We start from the raw sequence: 16,610 nt of genomic DNA, 5'->3' as shown, positions 1-16,610 counted from the left end.
GTCAGGATGTTCTTCAACCACATAAGGATAAAGGGGAACTTTCTGACTTTATTAGACTCTGTGCCCGGGTGGGTGCAGCCCATGCCATGGGTCTCACCATAGGTGCCGCCTTTACCAAGGCCTTTCACAATCCTGGCTCATGTACTTGCTTTACTTAAACAACCTGGCCATTTTGCACGTGAGTGTCCGACAGGCAAACAAAGCCTAGGGACAACATGTTCTCCAACAGGGGCTAAACCGCCCCCAGCCACCCTTTGCCCTAGAGTTGGTAAAGGTCATCACTGGGCCAATGAGTGTAGATCTAAGACAAATGCCCTTGGACAGCCTATTTCTTCCCTCTTCTCAGGAAACTCCTTTTGGGGCCAGCCCCTGGCCCTGACCTCCCCCAGGACAAACCCAGGGGCAATAAGGTTTGTTCCCTCCCAAACTCCCTTCTTGCTTAATAATTCCAACCCCACACTTGCTAGTGATTGCTGGCTCTGCATGACAACAGGGGCAATCATGCCTATGGCAGTTCCTATTAATTCTATAATAGACAATGATAATACATGCCAACCCAGATTTCCTTTTAAAGTACAGCCTATAGGCACTTTTACATCATGTCTTTTAGGCACGATGCAGAATAATACCTATGATATTGACGTTGGAGTTACTTCCTTTGGAAATTGCTCAACAGTACAAAATTATTCCTCACCCACCCCATCTCTTCGTCCCCCCAATGGCACAGTTTTTATGTGTGGAGGAAACTCGGCCTTCCCCAGGCTTCCAGCAAATTGGACCGGTGGTATTTGCTTGGCCTTAGGGGAACAATGCTGATTTTATGCCAATAAATCAGGCATAGTACACACTAAAATTAAGCAGCTTCAAGAAGATCTAGAAAAGAGACGAAGGGAACTATTTGAAAATCCCCTCTGGACTGGGCTTAATGGATTTCTACCCTACCTTCTTCCCCTATTAGGCCCTTTGTTGGGTTTACTTTTAATGGTGTCCATAGGACCCTGCATTATAAACAGGCTGGTAAAATTTATTAAAGAACAGATTAATATTTTGGCCTCTAAGCCCATACAGGTCCACTATCATCATCTGGTGCCACAGTCTGGCTGGGCACAAAATCACAAGCCACCACACAGCTTGTAGATTCAAACAGCAACTCTTTATTCCCGAACTCACACCAGCCGTCTACAATCATGTTCTGGGGAAATCCACGTTCTCTGCCCAAATCTACCCCCACTGGGCTTCTGTCTGAATCCCGTGAGAATTCAAGGGGAACTCAGGCAGCAGGATACGCCCTATTCCCAGCAGGAATAACCTTAAACCTGGAACCACCCTAAACCCAGATTATCCTAAACGGGTAACACCCTAAACCCAGATCCGCCCTGGTCCTAGCAAGGTCACCTTATATGCAATGTCACTGCAAAATGTCCTATTTCCACAAGTCCTTCCACTAAGCAACATGGGGTACGCTGGCAAGGAAACTGTCATACCTACTTGGCTAATGGCTCCCAGCAATCTGGAGATGGAAGACCGTGCTGCCAACATTTAAAAGGATGTTCTACCCTTCTCACAGGCTTATTTCTTAAGTTTACATCCCCACAGATCTCTCTTTCTTATATAAAAGTGTAAGTAACAGCTCTGACCAACCATCTTCTGCCCTTGCCATAAGGGTTAAGTTATCGCTCTTCCATGGGCTCCTCCGCTTGGGGGAGGATGCACCCATGGAGTGAAGACTTTAGGCCATAATAATGGAGGGTGCAGGAAGGACTACAGGAGGATGGATCCATGGATCCCAAAACCCAAGACCTCTGAGTGACACGCTCTGGTGATGGCGGTTGGCATGCTCCCCCCTCAAAGCCGTCTCCTCCAAAAACATGCCAAGGCCACAAAATCTCCTAGTGAAGACGCTTGCTAGGATCAGGAGATATTCTAAGGCCTCCTAGAGGAACAGAGCCTCTATCACCCCGTAAAAACATGGCCGGTAAGGTATGGTCAAACATTTTATATAAGAAAGGGGGAAATGTCAGGGGCTAGAAGGAAATTCTCCTTCAAAGAATAGCCTGACATTTGCAAGAAACAGCCCCCTGGGAGACATCCTGCATAGTAGACATCCTGCAGCTACCTACCTCCCTGGAACATCCTGCGGTTATCAGGATCATCAGACATCTTGCAGCTGGCAGTTTTAACATCCACATCCAGCAATTGCTGATTAGAGAGCTTCCCCATCCCCAGCATAAATACCCCTGTGTGAACAATAAAAGTTTGCAGCTTGATCAGAACTCCTGTCTTGCTGTCATCCTTCGTGTCTCTTGTGCCTTCATTCCTCCCCACCTAGGTTCGCTGCCCACGTTGATGTGTCCTGCCGGTCGGGACAGGACGGGGCATTGGACCTAGGAGCCCTCAACCACGGAGCCCCATCCCCAGCATTGGTTTGTGTTTTATTTAGAGACAGGGTCACACTGAGCTGCTTCCCACTTTGCTGTGGCTGAGGCTGGCTTTGAATTCGCCATCTTCTTGCCTCAGCCTCCTGAGCTGCTGGAATGCCAGGTGTGTGACACTGCACCTGGCCCATCTGTTCACTCTCGTGTGAGCAGAAAGCTTTGCTCCAGGGAACCGATGTTCGTGTGGGTGGCAGTCAGGTGTATGTCCCCCGGAGAGAGTCTGAGGGGCTGGCAGAGCCTGCCCTGTCTGTTCCTGGCCCAGAGGCCACAGAGAGCGGGTGCAGGTGAGATGTTGGTGAATGACTGAGCGAGAGTCTGGGTGCTGGTGTGTGTGTGTGTGTGTGTGTGTGTGTGTGTGTGTGTGCTTATGAGTAATGAAGGCCAGGGTGGTGCACACAGGCAGGAGTGTGGCCCAGTGAGGCCGAGGCTGTGTGCACGCCATGAGCTCACTGCCCAGAGGGTCCTGGGGATGTGCGCAGGTGGCTGGGGACTGGCCCCACAGTGCTGAGGTGGCCTCCCAGTCTGCCAAGTCCTCACCACATGGCCTGGACTCTGGAGTCTCCCTGGAGTCTCCTCCTCATCTGTAGGTGACAGGATCCCATGCCTCGGCCTCAGGGAGTCACCAGGATGAGGCTCATGTACAGTAACGTGGGCTGGTTCCCAGCTGATGGGATCTGAAGATCTGGGCACTGCCTGAGTCGTTGGCCATGGTCCTCGTGTGCATCCACCCACCCATCCATCCGTCCATCCACCCATCTGTCCATCCACCCATCTGTCCATCCATCTGTCCACCTGTGTACCCATCTACCATCTGTCCATCTGTCCTTCCACCCATCCATCTGTCCATTCTAACTGCCTCAGGCCCCTGGGTACCGGGCAGGACCCAGGAGGGCAGTGAGGAGAGGAGTGAAGTCTGACAGTCTGGTGGGGGAGAAGTGGGCATGAGCTCCTCCAAATCATCGTGATAATTTCTCCCTCACCAGGAAGCTGAGGCCTAATGGAGCACAAGGCCAGACAGGACAGGGAGGGTTTCCCCAGGATGTGGCACTCTCCCCAGAATCCAAAGGATGAACCATCTGTAAGGGAGTGAACAGGAGGAGGGAAGCACAAGGCGGCCGCTGGAAGTAGCATGTGCAAGGGTCCTGTGGTGACCAGAAGCCTGCTGAGTGGGCCCTCTGAGGAAGAAGTTCCACTGTGGGTGGTGGGTGGAGATGGAGAGAGAGCGGGTACCAGGGACTGGTGGGGGTTGGTCTTGTGATTACAGGACAATTTTGGCCTTTATTCTGAGATTCTAGAAGCTGCGGAAGGATGAGAAAGGTCAGACCCTGGTTTTTGAGATCTCCCCCCACTAGCCCAGACCTGGGGTGAACAGTGGCCTCTGGGTGGGGGACACACAATCTATCTTTTCAGATCAAACTGCCTGCCAGGGCACCCCCAGGATATGGCTGCAGCCCTAAGAGCCCCTGGGAGACAGGGAGCCCAGATGCCCCCAGGCCCATGGGCCTAATTCCCCAGGGGTATGCAAATGTTTGCAAATCACCTCCAGGAGCCAGGAAGAGCAGAGCATTAGCATCCCCCAGGGGGAGGCTTCATGCAGATGCCCGGGGCCTGCTGAGCCTGGGAACCAGAGGCCTCCAGGGTTCCAGGGAGGCAAGCCTCCGCCTTTGCTCTGGGCCCCTGAGTCCTTGGCCAGGCCCCTGCTGGGAAGTGGACTCTGTGTGGGAACTAGGGTGGATGGAGGCTCCTGTCTGCAGGTGTCCAGGCTACATAGGGTCCCCAGGACAGGAGGACCCTGTCCCCAAGTTTCCTGGGACCCTGCAGAGCCCTGGCCTCCACCTCTGGCCCTGGCACCCCTTCCTTCCCTGCCTGTGGCCTCCCCTGTCCCTCCCCCTACCTCCCTCCAGGCTCCCCTGTTGGCCTCTGGCCTTTCCCTCCCCAACATTCCTCCAGGAGCGCCTCCTGCCTTCCCTGCCCGTCCTGTGTCCTCCGGGTCCTTGGTCCTAGCTCTGTGCTCTCGGGCCTCTGTTTCTGGTCTCCGCCGTACCCTCTCCTGAGCCCTGGGACCCAGCTTTGTTCTCTGTCCCTTGTTCTCTTCTGCCAGGGCCCTCGTGCTGCCTGTCCCTTTCCATGTCACCCTCCCTGGTGACAGTCCTATGTCACCGTGTCCCCTGGTCCCATGAGCATAGGGGCTGCTGGGCTCTGGGAGCGGTGGACACCCCTCTGCACCCTGCCTCCCCTTGGGCCCCGGGGCCCCCACCCTGCCCAGCCATCCCTGCTGGCCTAGGGGGTCTGGCCAGGGGTGGGGCAGGGGGACCGGCCGGTCCCCTCTGGGCAGAAACGTCCCTTGCAGCAGGACGTCCTGGCCGGGTGCTGTCCTGACCCCTGTGAGGTGGGTCCTCACTGGTGTCCGAGTCTGGGGCTTGTGGACAGCATGGGACTGAGATGGCCTGCTGTGTTGTCTTGGAGACTGTCTCTGCCCCCAGGATCCTTCTTATCACCTCTCCTGTGTCTCCAGGGAGACTTGTGCCTTGGTCCTGACCTTGATGAAGCCTGGGTGAATTAATGGCTGCTGGGCGCATGCCCTGAAGGGCTCCGTCCCCTGGCCTCCCCGCCCCACGCACCAGGGGCCCTGGGCTGGCCGCTGCCCCTTGCCACAGCCCTCTGCGTGGCCTCCCTGGCCTTTGGCTGAAGCAGAGGAGCCAGCCTCCACCTGGGAGCCAGAGTAGATCTCCCCCTGCGTGGAGTCAGCCTCCCCTCCCTTGTCCCAGTGGTGGGGGCGGTTCCCAGCATGGCGCACAGTAGGTGCTCAGTAAACCGCTTCCTTCCTCCCAGATCAGTTGAGCGGCTCAGGCAGGGCTGGCCAGCCCCTCTCTACGCCTCCCCCTCCTCGTCTGGAATAAGGTCAGCACAGAGCACCCCCTGAGGCCTCTCTGTCAAGCTGGACTGGACTGGGGTCCCCGGGGTGGCTGCCAGTCAGTGGTGACTCCACAGTGCCACCAAGCGGCCACCGCAGATCACCATGAGACAGGCTCGAGGTCTGGGGTTAGGGACAGGGGTGTCTCTGACCTCTCCAACCCTGCTGGCACCCCCAGACCCTTTATGGCCATGTAGCAAGGGCCACAAGGGAAGGAATCTTTTTGGGGACACATGGCCACCACAGGAGGATGAAGACCAGAACTCCCAGTCCTGTGCAAGCCTGCCTCAGAGTGCTGTGTGGCCTTGGGGCAGCATATTACTCTCTCTGAGCCTTGCTTTCCTCATATCAGACCACCCTGGAGGCCTCTGGCCGTCGTTGTCCCCTGTGTCCCTGTGGGTGTGTCAGGGCTGTGTCCACTTGGCAGTTCTCGGTTGTGCGGAGCCTACTCTGCGGTCTACACAGGACAAGCAGCAAGACAACTCAATAAGTAACTGTGAAAGTTCCTTCTGGGTCAGGCCTTGGGCTGGGCAAGTGGTCAGTGCCAGCTCATGTGACAGACATGAGACTGACCTTTCTACACACCTTATGGTCACTCACTCCTTTACCGACAGCACAGAGACCCGAGCACTGACTCTGCCCATCAGTGAGTTCACCCAGCAGTCCTTTTATTGAGCACCTACATGCTAGGTCTGTGGTCAGCACTGGACCCTGGGGAATAGTGCAGCACCATCTTGGACCCTGCTGGCTCTCTATTGAGTGGGAGGCCCTACAGTGAGCTAAGGAAACACCATGGAAGTCAAATTGGGAGGTTCAATAAGTGACCCTGAGGAAGTGAAGAGGAGCCGTAAGGGTAGGGGAGGAGGGCAGCCCGGTCAGAAAGGAGGATGGAGGGTGAAGACCACAGGCAGCATTAGAAGTCTCAACGTGAAGGCCAGGGGAGCCGCCTGTGCAAAGGCCCTGTGGCAGGAATGAGCTGACATCACTGAGGGTCTGAAAGGAGGCCCACAGCACCACCTCTGCACCTCCAGATTCCAGGGGGTGCTGATGACACTGGGACTTGAGAAGGTCACCCGGGAGACTAACAGAAGAGCTGCGCCTGGGCCTTCTCTAGGGCCACCTAACAGGCCCTGTGGACATAGAGCTGGCTTGGCTGTTTGCTGTCAACTGCAGGGTGACAACAGTGGGTAGAATGGGGTCCCTCAGACCCCAGATCTGGGTTTTGCTAAACTCTCTTGAGCCAATGACTGAGTGTCATGTGGGTGGGACAGTTTTATTTATCTATTTATTTTGGGATAATTATCAGTATTTTTCCCCCTGTTGCCCCCCCCCCCCCCGGCCTTGGGTCCAGTCACACTAGGACACTTCTCTACGTAACACATTGCAGGTGACAGTGTGGCTGGCAAGTTCATCTTGGGGACCTCCTGGGCCAGTGTCTGCAAAGGTAACCCCCAGGGAGGCTAAAGACCCCCCAAGCATGACTCAATCCGCCTTAGACAGGCCCTTCTGAGCTGAGCCCAGGGAAATCTGTCCCCTGTTGGTCCACCCAGAAGGTGCCCAGCTGGAGAACAAGGTGGGGCTGGTGGAGTGCTCTGGGGTGGACTGGCAATGTCTGCCCCGGAGGCAGCCTGGGGGTTTGGTTCTGGGGAACCACCTCAGGGTGACTCCTGCTGCACTCAGGTCTCACAGTGGGGTCACCCCCATGAGGTCAGGAGGATCCACCCCTGGCTGGGTGACAGACTGAGGGCCCTCAGTAGGCACCAACCTTCACACTGTGTCTTCCACCAGGAAATTGCCTCCCGGGACCGTATGAGTCTGCGAGCGCTGCTGTAACAGAGCACCCCAGGCCGGGTGGCTGGAGCAATGGGGATCTATGTCCTCCTGGTTCTGGGGGCTGCAAGCCCAAGGCCAAGAGCCATCAGGGTGGGTGTCTTGGGAGGCCTCTCTCCTTGGCTTGTAGAAAGCCGTCTTATCCCTTGCTGTTTCTGCTTTTTAGATCTGCTCTTCGTAGAAGAACCTGCCATGCTGTCCTCAGTGACCTCACATTACCTCAGTCACCTCTTTGAAAACTCCAAACACAGTCGCATTCGGGGGTACTGGGGTCAGGACTTCAACACAGGGTTTGGTGGCAGGTGGGGGGACCTGATTCAGCCCATAAAGGATGGAGCATTCACCTTGGGATAGGGGGGAGGCCCTTTGAGAACTGCCCATCCACCCAGTTGTCTGTCATGAGGTTATAGACACATGTCCCCAAAGTCAGCAACTTAAAAATGTGATTCATGTTTAAATTAATTATCTTAAACATATTCAGTGATTTTTCATGATTTTATGTGTTAATTTTTCTCGGGGATCTGTGAGTTGCCACAGGCTCCTCTGTCTCGCGAGGCACCTCTAGGGTGGCCCCATGAGTAGGAGTGGGAGGTTCTGGGGCCTGGTTCACTTGCAGCCCGGGAGTTGACCCTGGCAGCTGCTGTGGGGGCAGAGGCTCACGGGTGGCCTCTGCGTGTGGTCTGGGCTTCCTCACAACATGGTGGCTGTGTTCCCAGGACTGTCTCAGGGGAGGACCCCAGCTGTGCGCTCTTGTGTGACCTCACCTCACAGCGTCCCTTCTGCTACACTTATCTGACCAAGAAGTTGCCAAGAACATCCCTACTCTTGGGGAACGGGGATCTGTCTGCACTTCCTGTTTGGCAGACTTCTGGAGACGTCTCTATAATCCTCTATAGAACACAGTTTTCCAGAGGCAGAGGGGACTCAGAGGAGGAGGTATTGCCCAGGCCCAGCATGGGATGCCCTCGTTCACCCCAGACAGTCCCTAGGAATGTGGGGCTCCCCATGCAGGGCCAGGGAGGTGGCCTCCTTCTCCCAGAACCCACCCAAAGGCCCACAGCTGGACCTCAGTCGGCCTGTGGGATGGATTGTCACCTGGGAGGACAGCACTGATTTTCTGCTTTCTTTTCCTAATTCCTACTAATGTGTTGGTTAGTGGGGTGTCCTCAGGATTCACAGGTCCTCCAGGACCCCTTCCTTTTCTTTTTCTCCTCTACTTTCTCTCTCCTTGTCTCCCTCCTCTTCCTCTCTGACATTTGGGTCCTGCTCAGACCTGCCCTCTGGAGGCAGCTCCTTCCTTGGAACCAGGCTTTATGGCCACTTAACAACTGGTACGGCCGCTCAGGACCATGTCCTGCCCAGCTTTCTGTCAGCCAGGCCACATCCAGCAGGAAGCAGGGAGGGAATGAGCCGGGTGCATCGTTGCTTTGTTGCTTAAGGACTTTAAAAAAATAAGATAAAATTCACATAATACAGAATTAAAATAGGGTTTTATCACATTCACAGAGTGATGCAAACACTGCCTCTATCAAGTTCCAAAACTGTGGCGCTCGGCCCTGGCATCCTCTGATCTATGTTATTTTTCTCTGGATTTCCCAATTTTTGTATATATATATATTTTTTTTTTGAGAAATCTTTTATTAGAAGATGTCCCAGAAGGCAACAGTTTAAAATCAGGCAATCAGTAATCACAACTAAATACAAAATTTCAGGTAAACTTGCCTTTCAAAATAAAATCAGACCCTTGCAACAGAATTGCCCAGGAGGTTTTTTTTTTTCTTTGTACAAAAACAGTTAACACCACTTTGCAAAATGCATACAAAAATACAGTATATAAAAAAAAGACTCACCCCAGCATAATACCCAGAAGCAGCTTATAAAACACGAGCCATCAAGGTGAGACATTAGTAAACTACTCCCCTCCCCACCTGTCCTCCTAAGACCATTCCAGAAGTCAGCTGGCTCCTGAAAATCCTGCTCCACAAGGTAGAGTGGCTAGTTCCAAAATTTCCACTGGGATTCTGAGGCCAGGAAGCAAACCCAGAAAGAAACCATGGTGGACAGTGGGTTTGGAAATAGCAGCTGGTTTGACAGAGCCTCAAACTGTGCTTTCCTTCCCCCCTCCCCAATTCCAAACCCAGAGCCAGAAGGCACCTGCTGTCCTGGGCAGCAGAGAGGCTGATCCTTCTTCCAGGACAGGCTTAGGGGTTCCTGTGCTTGCCCACATGACATTTGCTGGGTTGGGTGTCTTTCCCAGATTGGAGGCTGCACCTGGATTCCACTTAGAGCTAGAGAGTCCAGCTGGGGCAAAATCCATTATGGTTGGTTAAACAGAGCTCCTGCAGGCGCTTTTAAGATCCACCAAGAAATAAGTCCACCTTCTGGAGCACTGGATGAGTCCTAATGGCTCTCAGAACCTCAGTAAGGCCCAGATTCTGGGAAAAGGATCTGACTCATGTCAGACTAGCAGGGAACCAGGTTGGTGGCTACAGAGCCAGCAAGCTCCTTGGAGTTGCATGAGAAGGACAGGTTTGCACAGTTCCAGTAGAACTTCAAATGGAGTCAAGGATTGAGATGAGAGGCAGGTAGGTAGAAAGAGGAAGAGTTACAGAGTGCTTCCTTCTGAGGTGCCTTACACCTGCCTTGAGAAAAGATCCCATGATGGGCCTCAAATGCCCCTTGGAAAACACCTGGGCAGGGAACAAGTTCATGGGCCAGGACTCCAAGCCTTTCCCAGGCCCCAAGCCAGGATCCATTTTCCTGTTTCTTGGAGGAAATATTTTGACCTGTGGGAAAGGTTACTGTAGAGCCCATTGCATAACAAAAGCAGAATGAGTCAAAAAAAAAGTCCTTTAAGTAAGGACAGAAAGGTCCCTCCTTCAGAGGAGAGGGTCCAAAGGGCTCTAAGACAAAGAATCTGAGCCCAAGCTTTTTAAATGTTCTCAAGGTCGCAGCATTCAGAGTAAGTAGAGAAGTGTCCCCTAACATCATAATATAAACTAAAGGTTTGCACTCTTTAGGTACTGTAAAGTGTCTGACAGTGAGGTAATGGTCCATGTTGTTCAAGTCTGTGAGCTTGCCTTCACCCAAGACAGCTCGTGTGTCTCCTGGAAAAAGGAGCCTCAGGGAGAGCATCCAGGCCCAGCTGTCCTTGCATCACCCCCAGAGACACCAGCGGGAGCATCCTTTCCTAGCCTAAAGCTCCTGCAGAGTGTGAGATTTCATGCAGGCTGGACCCCCCCACCCCCAACATCCACCACCTGTTGCATAGCACCTGTCAGCCTTTTCTTCAGAGCTAGTGGGCTAGGCTGACCCCAAGGCTCCTCAGTCAGCTGCCTGCTGAGAAGCCAAAGGCGCCAGAGAGGACACAGCACTCCCATGAGTCAGGAAAGAGGGAGAGCTGTTTCAAAGTTTCCAAGAATGCAAGCCCTTATTGTGTGTGCACTGGCTGCAATGCATTCTGGGATCTACTGTTCAGACTGTCCCACCGTAACCAAAATGTGCAAATTACTAAAGGGGAAAGGGAGGTTAAAAAATACACTGTCTTTGTAAGACAGAAGAGTCAGGCTTTTGGTCAGTTTGTAGCCACTGAGGTACGCAATTCTTTTCTGCAGTTGCTGCTGCCGGCACCGCAGCTGCCTTTTCTCTGTAGCCATCCTCTTCTCAGCGCCCACCAGGGCTTGCAAGTGTTCCAAGGCCTTGCTCAGGATCACTACTTTGGGGGCCTTCGAGCAGCTGGCCAGGGTGGGTACCTGGTCCCTCAGGGCTAAGAACCTAGAGCGGAGGTCATTCTGTCTTTTGCGCTCCAAGAAATTATGGCTCTTCCTCTTGGTCACATCCTCAGTAGCAGAACTGACAGGTTTGGGGTGGCAGGACTGAGGAGTCTCACTTTCCACAGGCGGGGGACTCACAATCTCTTCATCCTCCTCATCCTCCTTCTCCTCAGGGGCTTCTCTCTCCAGAGTCTCTTCTTGGGGACCCCTCTCTGGACCTCTTCTTGGGAGCAACTTTCTGGAGGAAAACGGGCAGCATAGTTGTGCTGTTGCTGATGGATGGAGATGTGGGGGTGTCTCATGCAGGGATCCAAAGGATCTGCTCTCACCGTGATGGTGACTGGCTTCCGTATACCCAGAGACTGTGTCTTCTCCACTGTCACAACATCAATTTCTTCACTCTCCGAGTCGCTTGGGCTCTCGGACCCAGAGCAGGCCTGGGTCTTGGGTTCGCCCAGCTGACAGGGGGTGGCGGGCGCCGGGTTGCCGGCTTCAAGGCTGGGAGTGCAGTCCGGGATGGCGGGCGCCTTGGGCGGGTTCCCCCGGGGTGCGCCGGGGGTGCGCCGGTCGCTCACCAGCCTTTCCCGGGCAGAGAAGCCGCTCCACATGCAGTCACTGCGGATGATGGAAGCGTAGTTCCTTCCCCAAGCTTTAGAGTGACCCCGAGATTCCGCCTCGTCCCCAGCCCCCCCTCCAGGCCACGGCTCCGGGGGGCCAATCCCAGGGGCTGGGTCGCCGGCGCCGGGACCAGAGCCCCAGGGCGGCGACGTGGGGGGCGACAGCACCAGCTCGAATTTCTTCCAGATGTCCTCGCTGGGCGCCGTGGAGCGGTAGAAATCCTCCCCGCAGTCATAGTCATAGAAATAGTGCTGGTACGAGTCGAAGTCCATGTCCGCTCCCTCGCTCCCGCCGCCCGCCACCTGGAGCGGACCGGCTCCCCGCCGGCTCGGGGCAGCCCGGCAGCCAGCACCAATTCTTGTATATTTTGCAGAAATGGAATCATGTCATATCTGACCTCATGTGTGTGGTCTATTTCACTTAGCATAATGTTTTCAAGGTTTAACCTAATCATGTTAGTACTTCATTCATATTCATGGTTGAGTAATATTCCATTGTATGGATATACCACAATTGTTTATCCATTTGATTGTTTTTGAACTTTTGGATTATTTCCCCCTTTTCAGTGAACATCTGTGAAAAATAATTTTTTGAGGGGGAAAGTTCCTATTTTTATTATTTATTCATATGATAATTTGAATTTAGCTTTTTGGGGGGACTTCTAGACTTCCTTACCATATTGCTGTGCAGAAATTGATCATGTGTTTAAAGGACTCAAGTTGCATCCTGAAGTCTTCTGCCTATAGTCCTGCCAGGTATTATCTGAGTGAAAGCATTTAGAGCCTTGAAATGTGCCCTAACTGTTAAGCAGTGAAACCCTGGATGGACCATGAAGGAGAGTTTGGTGCAGCATAGGACAGGGGTGGAAAGACAAGCCTCATCCACCCCTCCATCCACTGATTCACCGTCCACTGATTCACCATCCACTGATTCACCGTCCACTGATCCACCGTCCACTGATTCATTGGTAGAAAGTCTATCACATACCTACCTCACACCAGTCCCTGTGCTGGACATGGGAAGAGGTGCATAAGGTATAGGTGACTCCTGAAGAGGATTATGACCTTGGTGTGGGGGAAACAGACACACAAATGACAATCAGCCCATGCGTGGTGGCCTCCACCTGTAATCCCAGCTCCTCAGGAGGCTGAGGCAGAGATCACCTAGCTCATTTCTGGGAAGGTAAAGCAAGGGACAGCGAACAAGGGTCTCTTCTGGGGACAGGGCTGGGTCAGGGATGTGGTTCTGCTCGCCTCTGTAACTTGAGAGCCCAGCACATAGTAGGTGCTTAGTTTTGCCTGGCACATAGGAGTCACTCAGTAAATGACTGTCAGTTGTGTGGATTCATGTTTCCAGGGAGAGACCTGACCTTTAGTTTTCTGCCCTTCTCTGTGGTGGTGATTGGTTCTCATCATGGGTGAATACAAAACAAAGGTGATTCTCAGTTTTTGAGTGTGATCCTTCGTCTTCTGACCTTCCTCCCCCATCACTGTGCCCAGGAGGATTCCAGCTCCCGTTCACATGACAATGCACAGCCATCAGTACATAGTGTTGCTCTGAAAAATGGGAGAGAACTGGCCGGCCAGCCGCAGGTCTGTTTATTTAAAAGGGAAAACTCCCGGCAGGTGAGCGAGGGCCTCCTGGCCTCCCTGCCTCCCATCTCCGCTCTGGGTTCTGCGCCAGGATCTGGTGCCCAGGGCTCTCCCAGGCCCTGGGTCGCCTCACAGAATGAGCCTGGCAGGGGATGGGGAGCTCCTGGCTGGGACGGGTGGTCCCCACCAGCCAAGGCAGGACCTCCGCGACGTGCGAGGAGGCCATGTGTGTACCCCAGCCTCAGCCCGGTTGGCTTTTCTGGGCCCATTTCGTCCCTGCTGCAGTACCACGGATGGGACCTTGGCTTCCCCAGGGGTGGGTGTGACCAGAGTTGGGGACTGACTGCTGGGGACAGGGGCCCTGGAGGCCTGGGTTCCTTTCTGGCCCTGTGGGGACCCTCGACAGCAGACTCCCTCACTGGCCTTGATTTACTCTTCTGAAAAATGGGGCCACTGCAGTGCAAGGGAGAGACAGCCTTGGGGGGAACTCACTGCCACCTCATGCGCCCACCCCCAGGTCACCCAGTCCCACTCACCACCATGCAGACCCAGCCACCGCCCCTCACCTGTCCTCCTGTCCGTCGCCAGGTCCACCCTTTCACCCCACCCACATGGACCCAGTCACACACCCACTGCTTCACCCACTCACCCCCGTCCATCTGGCCATCCATCAGTCCATCTGTCTGTCCATTCATCCATCCATCCGTCTACCCACCCATTTGTCCACTCAGCCGTCCACCTTCTCTCCTCTCTCATCCGCCCGCCATGCCATCCCCAACCATCTTCCCCGCCCACCCCGGGGTTTGCAAGGTGACCCCAGCCCTGGCTGTCCCATTTTACAGATGGAGGAGCCTCCATCACAGGAGAAATGACAAATGACAGAGAGCTCAGGGTCACTGTCAGGACCCCTGTTGGCTGGCCTGCCTCGGGTGACCAGTGCCTCTGAGGGGCCTGCTCTCTGGGAGGCGATCTCTCTGGGCACCTGTGGTCAGGGGAAATGACAGGCTACAAACGACGAACAACGTAGCGCTCAAGGTGGGTCTGGCCTGTGGCACCGTTTGGTGAGCACCTACTGTGTGTTCCCCAGGTCTGATGGGACTGTCCCCATTCTACAGAGGAGGGGATCGAGTCTCTGAGAGGCCAAGTGATGGGACAGAGCCCAGGTCCAGAGCAGAGGGTGGGACTCTAAATTCCACTTGTCTCCGCTCTGCCACTTGGGTCCTGGTTTCTGCCCTGCCACCAGACACAGTGTGGCCTCAGGACACGCAGAACCTCAGTGTCCCCGTATGTCCTGAGAGTGGCCTGCACGGTTTCTGGGGTTGACCGCAGAAGAAGAGGGGAGAACAGGAGCCAGGGGTCGCCACAGCCCTCGGTGACCCCGCTCACTCACTCATTCAACAAACACTGTGTGCCCTGTGCTCCTACTGTGTGCCTGCCTGAAGATCAGCATTGGGAACACAGAGGTGACAGAGAGGGACAAAGGCTTCCATTCTCTGGGGAGGAAACAGTAGCCAAGTCCACACTTATGTTCAGCGATGGGGTGGTGACAAGACTTCTATGAGAAGGGGACAGCGTCAGGAGGGCGGAGGGGACAGCCCTCCAGGAGGACACGCTGCTTGGTCTCAGCACTGACCCCATCAGGAGAAGAGCCTGGTGTCAGGGCTGCAGGGAACAGAGGACCAGGCAGAGGGAACAGTGAGTTCCAAGGGCTGGTGTGGACTCAGCCTGCTGGGGACATGGAACTGGGGTTGGGGACCTTGCCAGCCTCTGCTTGGGACTTCTCCACGTGGCTCCTGTGACACCACATTGACTCTGGTCATTAATGACAGTGGCATCCCTCCTGCTCTCTGGGAGAGTTGAGCTGCGACTCTGCCTTATAATTCTCCTTCCCTCCAACGACCTGTGTTTCAAAATCATGTCCCCACATCCCGAGGCCTCTGGGGACCAGGTATATTTCTCCAAATCCCAATAAATAAACATAGTCAATCCATGGACTCCAGGGGTTTATGGGCCACTCTGCCAGGGAACTGGGCGGGTCATCCCGCAGGGCCGGGCTGAGTTATGGGGGCACTTGAAGCCTCATGATGGGTCAATGGGTCATGGCTCTGTGTTAGGGTGCTCGTCTAGCACGTGCAATGCCCTGGGTTCAAGTCTAATTACCACATAAAAATAAATAAGTAGAATAGAGGTATTGTGTCTGACTACAACTAAAAACAGAATATTTTAGAAAGTCTCCTTTTAAGGTATTCACGCTGTTGATTCTTGTCCATTTTCTCCAAAGCCAGGACTCTCGCCTGACGGTCTGGCTCCTGACTGTCCCCTCCGCACCTGGCACACAGCCTGGCCCACACAGGGTGCTCCGTGGATGGGGTGGGACCAACCTGATGTCCTCACTCCTGTCCTTCCAAAGGTTGTGCAGGTGGGTCCTGATCATTGTCACACAGGGACAGCAGTGACGGTGCCGTTGGGTCCCCTCCAAGCTCAGAGATAGTTAGTAATGAACCGATTCATTTCAGGAGGGGTGGAATTGGGCTGGGGACAGAGACGTGAATCAGGGCATCAGGCCTGGGAAGGCTGACCTGGACCCAGGTGCCCATTTTGCCCAAAGCACAGGGTCGATGGACTGGAGGGACCAGGACCCCTCTCCAGGCTGACCTCTGTGCTGCAAGGGGCTTCATGTTGGGGGGATCATAATTTCTTACAAAGAATAGAAAATGGGGGTGGGTGGGGGAGAGGAGCCACAGACCAACGCCAATGGAACCCTTCATTTCCGTTTCCACCCGAGTCCCTGGAGGGTGTGTGTCCCCTTTCTATTTTCTTTTGCACCTGACCTGGCCTACATAGGGCTGGGGATGTGGCTCAAGCAGTAGCGCACTCGCCTGGCATGCGTGCGGCCAGGGTTCGATCCTCAGCACCACATACAAACAAAGATGTTGTGTCTGCCGAAAAATAAATAAATATTAAAAAATTCTCTGCTCTCTCTCTCACTCTGTCTCTCTTTAAAAAAAAGAATTGGCCTACATTGCACATGTCCTTAGAATTCATGGGAGGCTTATTTAAAGGTAAGAGACGGTCATACTTTAGATATGAGTTGTCTGGAAAGCTCAGGTATAAAACTGCTGGGAGCCATTAGCCAAGTAGGTATGACAATTTCCTTGCCAGTGTACCCCATGTTGCTGACATGTTGCAGCGACATTGAATGTAGGTGACCTTGCTCAAGGACCAAGGCAGTTTAGGGTGTTCCCGGTTTAAGATAGTCGTGTTTAGGGCGTTCCCAGTTTAGGTTCCAGGTTTAAGGTTTAAGATTATTCCTCCCGGGAATAGGGCGTATCCTGCTGCCTGAGTTCCCCTTGAGTTCTCACGGGATTCAGACAGTATATTTTGGAGATAGAAGCCCAGTGGAGGTGGATTTGGGCAGAGAACGTGATTGTAGACGGCTGGTGTGAGT

The 16,610-nt window shown here is 54.0% G+C and overlaps 1 pseudogene; it reads right to left on the bottom strand.

The window, feature by feature from the left end:
* Window positions 1-10,646: 10,646 nt before the first annotated feature.
* On the bottom strand, window positions 10,647-11,914 carry LOC139702905 (protein L-Myc pseudogene; annotated as a pseudogene).
* Between the last annotated feature and the right edge of the window lie 4,696 nt (window positions 11,915-16,610).

The sequence above is a fragment of the Marmota flaviventris genome, chromosome 19 (assembly GCF_047511675.1).
Source record: "Marmota flaviventris isolate mMarFla1 chromosome 19, mMarFla1.hap1, whole genome shotgun sequence".
Lineage (NCBI taxonomy): Eukaryota > Metazoa > Chordata > Mammalia > Rodentia > Sciuridae > Marmota > Marmota flaviventris.
The sequence above is the reverse complement of the archived record's forward strand: the minus strand, read 5'-3'. Positions and strand labels throughout refer to the sequence as shown.